Raw genomic sequence first — 8,101 nt, forward strand, 5'->3', positions numbered from 1 at the left:
AGGATGGAATTAGTGCCCTTTCAAGAAGAAGAAGAGACATCAGTACTTTCTCTCTTCACCATGTGAGGATACGGTGAGAAGGTGACCGTCTGCAAGCCTGACCAAGAACCAAGTCTACTGGCCCCTTGGTCTTGGATTTCCCAACCTCCAGAACTACGAGAAATGAATGTCTGTTGTTTAAGCCACCCACTCTACGGTATTTAGTTGTAGTAACCTGAGCAGGCTAAGACGATGAGTGAGTGAATAAGTGAATGAAACAAAACAAAGGCACCGAGGAGGAAGGTGCATACAATCTGAACAAGGCATAAAGGGTTATCTTTGAAAACAGGTACCACAGCTGGGTGTTAGGAATATAACCTGTGGCTAGATAGGATGGGTCCGCTAGGCCAGTGATTCTGAATGTGTTCTGTGGACCAGCAGCCTCAGCATCACCTGGGAACTTGTTAGAAATGCAAGTTTCTGGGCCCCCACTCAAGCCTACTGAATCTGAAACTCATGGATGGGGCCAGCAATCTTTGTTTAAGCAATTCTTCTAGGTCACTCTGATGTATAGTAACGTTTTGAGAACCATGACTTTGTACTAACATGGGGAATTTAGAAATTATTCTGCTGTAATTTCAGTGTTAATAAAGGTTTTTAGCTGTGGATGGACATAGTCAGAGCTGTATTTCTAGGATGATGAAGCATAAAGTTGTGCCTAAAAGAACTTACGGCTTCAACGTAGGAAGGACAATTGGAAATACTGGAAAACGCATTGTATTTGCTAAGCCCCAGAGTTGAAGATTTTGGTTTTTCCTACTTCCAGATAGTACCCACATTGTCACCTAAGAGGCAAAGCAGAGCAGGTGTTGTTTCCAGGCACTGGGGAAACCTGCTTGGTCTGCAGCGACCAGGCGAGATGAGAACGTTTATGTGAAAGTACTTGAGTGAACTGTTGAATGTGGGCCCAACTCATCTCAGAGAGGCCTCTTAGTCCTGACCAATTGGGTGGAAACATTAAATGGAACCTTCCAAACCATGTTAAATGGGCAGCTCTTCCTAAGACTGGGCTAACTAACTACACTGGCTGCAAATGCTGCTCTGTCTTTCGGGCTGGTGGAGAGAGATTATATACTAGGGTACCAGGACTAGAGAGCAGATAGGGAAAAGAATGGATGCCACAAAGTAGCCAAGATGGGCCTCCTGAACTATTCATAGTAATAGTTGTAGGGAATGTGAGGAAAGCAGAAATCCAGCAATTGTGTGGTGAGAGTAAAGCTAGAGAAATATTCTTCTGTTCCTATTACTGTGACCCTGTTTTGATAAAAACAGGCTGAGGTGGGCTGGGAAATGAGTTATGCTTGGAAATCTGGAGCCACAGCACTATGAGTAAGCTTGTCGAAAAAATGAAAAATGATCACCCAATGAAAGTATTTGCTTTAACATCTTGGCCTCACTCACTTGCATACTGCTCAGATATGCAGGCAAAGTTTAGTTTTCTTCCTGTTTCTCTACCTGGTCTGATCCTCATGGACTCCAGCTTTGTGTTCTAGCAGTGATAATTTGCACTTTTTAAATAGTGTTTCATTTTCCTCCAGCTTGAACAGAATTCTTTCACTTTAAACATTCTAAACAGTGGTTCTTAAACTCAAACATGCTGCAGAATCACCTAGAGGGCGTGTGAAAACACAGATTGCTGGACTCACCCCCACGGTTTCTGATTCAGTACATGGGGTGGAGACAGAATTTGCATTTCTAAGGTGATTCCTGGTGATGCTGATATTGTTGGTCCAAGGAACACACTTTGACCTCTGATTCAAACTATTCAGTATTTTATTCCCACCAAAAGAGGATGGTTTCAAAAGTCTTTTAGATTAATGCTTCTCAAATCGATTTTTTCTGATCGATCATGGATCAAATACATGGTCGTCCTGCGTATGACTTGTGCCACAAGCAACTCGTCACGCCAGTTCAACACACCTGAACTGGTCTATATCTTGTTCAACAAGATGAGTCCAGTGATCACATGCTAGGATGTCACGGCAATGTCAGTTTATGATAAAAATTTCTAAACACGAACACTCACCTGTATTTATCTCACCTCAGACCAGCAATACTTTGTGGACTGGCACTGGCCAGGGGCCACATTTTGAGTAACATTGTTTTAGATGACTCAGTCTTTCTCAGCTGCTCTGCCTCCCTCTTTCTTCTCTTTCCCAAGATAGCATCTGGGTATAGGAGGGGGGTCTTATTTTATGCTCTGGCTCCCTTGGATCATGCACTGTCCTCTGGATACTCAGTGATCTCCCCTGTAAGAGGGGTTGGATTCAGCTTCTCCCTAGAATTGGGGCCACTGAAATGTGACTAGGGCCCACCTGATCTTTTGGGATTATGTGCGCCCGCCCTCACTACTGCTGCCAAAGCCCTGAACATTTCCCCTAGCATCAAACTTCCATCCTCCATGGCCACTTTCCCTGCTCCTAGACCTCTGCTAGTCCCCCAGCAGTCTAACTGGGGAGGTGAGAAACTCCAGAGACTCTTGCTTCCCACATAAAGGCTGTGAGGAGACAGGAATGCTCTCTAAGTCTTTATGTATCTCCCCACCTTCTGCTGCTGCCTCTGTACCATTGCTTCTTGGCCACATGGAATGTGGTCCTGAGTCAAATGGTCAGAATCCCCTAGAAGCAGTGGCATGCTAGAGGGAGCTTGTAATTGAGCCAATTGTTAATTTTTTAGGAATTTTGCACTTCAGTTGTTAAACACAGCCATTATTAAAAATTGACGTATATTAAATAAATTATATTAAAAGCAAAGGTAATTCATGTTCAAAATCTTCATTTCCTATTTATTTTACTATTATTTATGTTTATTACATGTGTGTGGTGGAAATTTTTTATAAAACTGTACTACCACACAGTTCTTCCCAACTCTGCTCAGTAACGTCATGTTGGTGGCTTCAAATTGGCCAAGATAGAAGTATTTACACCACGTAAATGAACAAACATTATAAATCAGGGCTCCACCTTCCCTCCGCTCCACCCTCCACCCCAAGGCCAGTTGTTAAACATTTACCAGCACATCACTGCCTAGAGCCTAAATCTGGGAAAGTGAGCCACTCACCAGTATACGTATCTAGATGTTACAAAGCTGCCCTTCCCCTGAAAGGTAGCACCAAAAAGGTGGGTGTGGAAGAGATATTGGAAACTAGAACCCTGATATTATCTGCTTGCCTTACTTCTTTCTCCTTTCCCGCTCCAGAAGGAGCAAACTTCTGGCTTTTTATTTCCTCCGCAGCTTATCCTTATACATTAAGGACAAAAATTCATGGCCTAATGTCATCTTTCTGGTATTCTTCCCCCAAACCTATAAATTTAGTCTAATCATGAGAGAACTTTAGATAAACTCAGATTGAGGGACATTCTACAAAATATCTCCCCAATTCTCTTCAAAACTGTTGAGATCGTGAAAGAAAGGAAAGACTAAGAAATGATCATAGCTTGGAGGAGATGTGGTATCATTGATTGGACTCCAGAAAAGAAAGGAAATTAATAAAAAACTGGGGCAATCCAAATAAAGTCTGAGTATTGTACCAGTGTTAATTTCTTAATTTCAATCACTGTATCATGGTTATGTAAAATGTTAACTTTATGTGAAGCTGGGTGAAGGGTAGACAAGAACTCTGTATTGTATTTGCAATTCTTCTGTAAACAGACAATTATTTCCAAATAAAACTAATGAAGGGAAGAATTCATGGCTTAGGTAATAGGTGCGTAGATATCTTTTCTATTCTGTGGAAAAAACTGTGATCTGCATCTACTTTCTTCATGATGTGATAAAAGTGGGAAAAATAGGGATGGTAGAAAATCTTTTTCTCTAAACAAAGCTTGGCTTTCAAGTCTTTTATCTTTTGCAGAATAAAAAAATTTATTTTAGATCTTGTAGGCTAAACATTAACTCTTTTCCTTTTACTTTACAATCTTGCTCTAACAAAACTAATCCCCCCAACCTGAAAGTGGACGTCTTCAGACAACGAAGGAGGTCATATGCATAGGAAATAGATTAATATAAATTTAAAATGTTACCTTTATTTCACATCTATCTGAAAATGGGCCGCTGCTCACATAGCTACATCTCTTTCTAAATGGAAGAATAGCCAGGGAGAAAAATCTCTGAAGAAGGAAGAGTCAATGTGCTCCAGGGCAGTACTTCTCAAACTTTAATTTGAATTTGCATCACTTGGGGATCTTGTTACAATGCAGATTCCCTTTCAGTAGTTCTAGGATGGGGACCCATATGCTCCTTTTCTCACAGGTTCCCTGCTGCTGGTCTCCAAGTAGCTAGAGTCAGAGCCCTTTCTGAGGTATTGCTTCCTTCCTTGGCCCAGTAACCATAAGCAAAGTGCTTACTGACCAGAGGTTTAAAGACACACAGGAAATGCACAGTACCTCTGTAAGACCAGAAATAAAATAAGCAAGTTAAACAGAGAAGAAATACATTAGTCAAAATATGACATTTTTTCACACATTGAGATGGAGTGAAAGCTGGACTATCCAGGCATTCACTGAATATAAGTGAAGCTGTTTTGAAGTTTAATTTGAAGCCCCAAATAAGAGTCGTTGTATCTAGTCATACCCTTTCACTAGAGGAAAAATTCAACATTTTCTATTAAGAATTTACTGTCCGAATTACTGAGTTGTACAGTGCCAATTTACATGAATCTCTTCCCCCCTCCAAAAGTTTCTAATGATTATGGTTCCTAGAAAATAATATATCCTTTTTTTAATACATAATCTACAAAAAAACTCTTCTAAAAATGTAAGCTAGAAAAACAGGTAATTTGCTGGTATAGAGACAACTCATGCCAGTCAAAAAACATACATTTTTAGAATTTGGAACGAGAATAAAGCGTTATGCTTGCGTATGTGCCTGTTTTTACCGCCACATTATTAGCAGCTTCCAAGGTGTAACGTGCATTTACAGAACCACTCTCTTACCATTTAAACCATGAGGCATTTTTCTAGAAGGCTTGCTCAGTGGTCCACTCTGGCAATCATGTACATGATTTATAAATATTATGATGCACTTCACCAAAGTAGCCCTGACTTTGCTAATCACTTACTAGTTCTTTTACCACTATTTCTTTGTTTAAGAAGCACTCTTGCTTGTCTTACGGATATATATTATCCAATTTTCAGAAAATATAAATAATATCGCAAATAGCAAAATGAGATTCAGTGTGCAGATTCCTGCATCCTGGTGGGCACAGTCCGATTTAGCTTTTCCTTGCACTGTCACCACTGCCAAACAGACTGCTTATGGGATCTCTGGCTTTCTTAATGTCTCTTCAGGGATCAATAGAGTGTTTTGTTTTTCCTAGACACCAACTTCATCTCCTCTATACTTTAAGAATACAATATTAGTTTAAGAATACTTCAAGAATACAGTATTAGTTTAAAGGACTGTTCTATTTAAAGCAGGCTTGTAGAGATTTAGTCACCCCGGATTGATGTCAGGTGAGTAGAAAAAAAAGTAGGTTGATTTCATCCTCTGCCTTTCAGATCTTTGAAGAGGAATGTGGACTGGTTTCTAAAACTGTTCAATTGTTTGAAAGTAATCATAGCCTACAGAGCTTGTCTGATTTTTATCTATAGATATGGGAAAGTGTTTTATCAGCTGCTTCTTTCTTTAAGTACCTGTGTTCATTTTTCTGTTGAAATAAATATTAATAATTGGAAATTAATGAATGTTTCACATGAAATAAATCTGATATGTGTATTAGCAGCAACGACTTATGTCTCAAATGGGAAAGAACATTCATGAAACCAAACTTGAAGTTCAAGTAGAGCTTTCATGGTGATGTATTTTTATTTCCCTTTTTCTTGGCCCTATTGGTCTGTTTTTAATTTTAATTATATTATTTTGTTATGTTTGTCATTTGAAATATAAATATACTTGTCTTAAATTCTTTGTGCAGTGGTGAGTGTATAAATAAGTACAAATAAATAATGAATGATCATGTCTACTGGGAAATTTCTTATTCTAAATGTGATGACTATCCCTCAATTGTTTGTGCACACAGAAGTGTTGGCTGAGCCTGATTCTTTTTTATAAGAAAGATTGGTGAATCTGAAATAAAAGTGCAAAATATTATCTTTCTTGCAAATATACTAATAATACCAAAGAAAGCAAGAAAACTTACTTTACAAAAGAATTGTTCTTGACAAGAGATTTATAAATAGGAACCTAATTAATAAATTTCATTACTGTTCTTCTTAGCTGCAGCCATGCTCCCTCGGACTTTTTTATTTCATATGACCTTGTACTTTCTTTGCAACTCACACTAAATAATGCGTGTCATTTTGCATGTACTATATCAGGAAGCAAAATATTAAAAAATTAATCAAAGTTGCAGGAAAAAGGGCACTCCCATAATAGAAAAGAAAACGTAGTTTGATTTCATCATCTTTTTAGAGATTCTCTAGAGGTGAGCATGTTTCCTTTCAACATACGACATGATATATTGTTGGAAAGTTGCTTTAACTACCACTGACTGAGATGGTAAATTGGCACAACAGTTGTGCAGTGGCCATTTAAAACATAAAAACCAAAACCTTAAACTATGTATAACAATTCATACAGAAATGTTCACTTTTAGAAATTTATGCTAAGGAAATATGGGTGTGTTCACAATTAAGCATGAGAATGTGCATTGAGGCATGACATATATTGGGGGAAAATTGGAAACATTCTAATGTCCAAACATAGAGACTAGTTTAATAAATTATAATACATCCAACCTATAAAATTCCGTTCACCATCACAAAGAAATAATGTGGAAAATATTTAATGATGTGAGAAGTACAAAACATTAAGTGGAAAAAGTAAGTTGGAAAACAATTTGTATAAAATGATCACACACACCATAGGTATACATATGGTATGTTATACAATAAAATGTTAACAGGTCAATTATATCTCAATAAAACTGGAAAAAGATGTTATTGGTATCTGTTTCTGTGTGTTGGGATTATGAGATTATTTTCTTTTTGTTCATCTTTTTTTTTTTTAATAGACAGCTTTTTTTTTTAAAATGATAGAGTTGTTTTTGAGGAAGATTGGCCCTGAGTTAACATCTGTTGCCAATCTTCCTCCTTTTTTCCCTTTTTCTCCCCAAAACCCCAGTAGATAGTTGCACGTCATAGTTGCACATCCTTCTCGTTGCTCTATGTGGGACACTGTTTCAGCATGGCTTGATGAGTTGTACATAGGTCGCGCCCAGGATCTGAACTGGTGAACCCTGGGCTGCCGAAGCGAAGCACACAAATTTAACTGCTACGCCACTGGGCCAGCCCCAGTTCATCTATATTTTCTTGATTTCTTTCAACAAGTGTATTTTGTTTTTAACAAGGAAAACAATGATATTTATCTTTTAAAAAAATCAATAAACTCCATTAATACTCCCCCGTTGTCCTTGGAAAATTTGACAGCTTTATATGTTAATAATTCTGTAACAGGTAGTTGATTTTAAAAATGGAAATTGATCAGATAGTTGTTTTAAAACAAAACAAGAAAGGGTAGTATAAAATATTATAGTGACTTACTTTATTAATAGATAAGCCATAAATATCCTGATGAATTATTTCCTGGTGAGAAATAAGAATTGCTCTAGCTCAGGGTTACATTTTCTTGGAATATTATCAAAGCCATAAGCTATTTGCATAGCTATTCTAACTTCATATCTTAAAGAGTAGTTTTTAACATTCCTGCATAGATAAGATAGCTCCTGGAATCTTCCCAGTGCTCAACTATTTCTTTGATGACTCACTATAGTAGTTGATTTGCTGATATAAATGTTAAACCGACATATATTTATTAAATGTCTATTAGATATTTAGATATTACTAACTACTGAGCATATCAGAAAGTATGATGTATGGCATCTGACCTAAAGGAGCTATGGTATTGTTGGGAAATAAATAATATGAAACAAATAGAAAAATTTTTTAAAGAATATGATCCAAGCACTAAATTAACTGAAGAGATAAGAACCATGGTATTTATAAAAAACAAATGATATAGGTAGGTTGAGATTTTGGGAAAAAGGTCAAAGAAAATGTACGAC

This window comes from Ceratotherium simum, chromosome 5 (assembly GCF_057802395.1).
Source record: "Ceratotherium simum simum isolate JZ-2026a chromosome 5, ASM5780239v1, whole genome shotgun sequence".
NCBI lineage: Eukaryota > Metazoa > Chordata > Mammalia > Perissodactyla > Rhinocerotidae > Ceratotherium > Ceratotherium simum.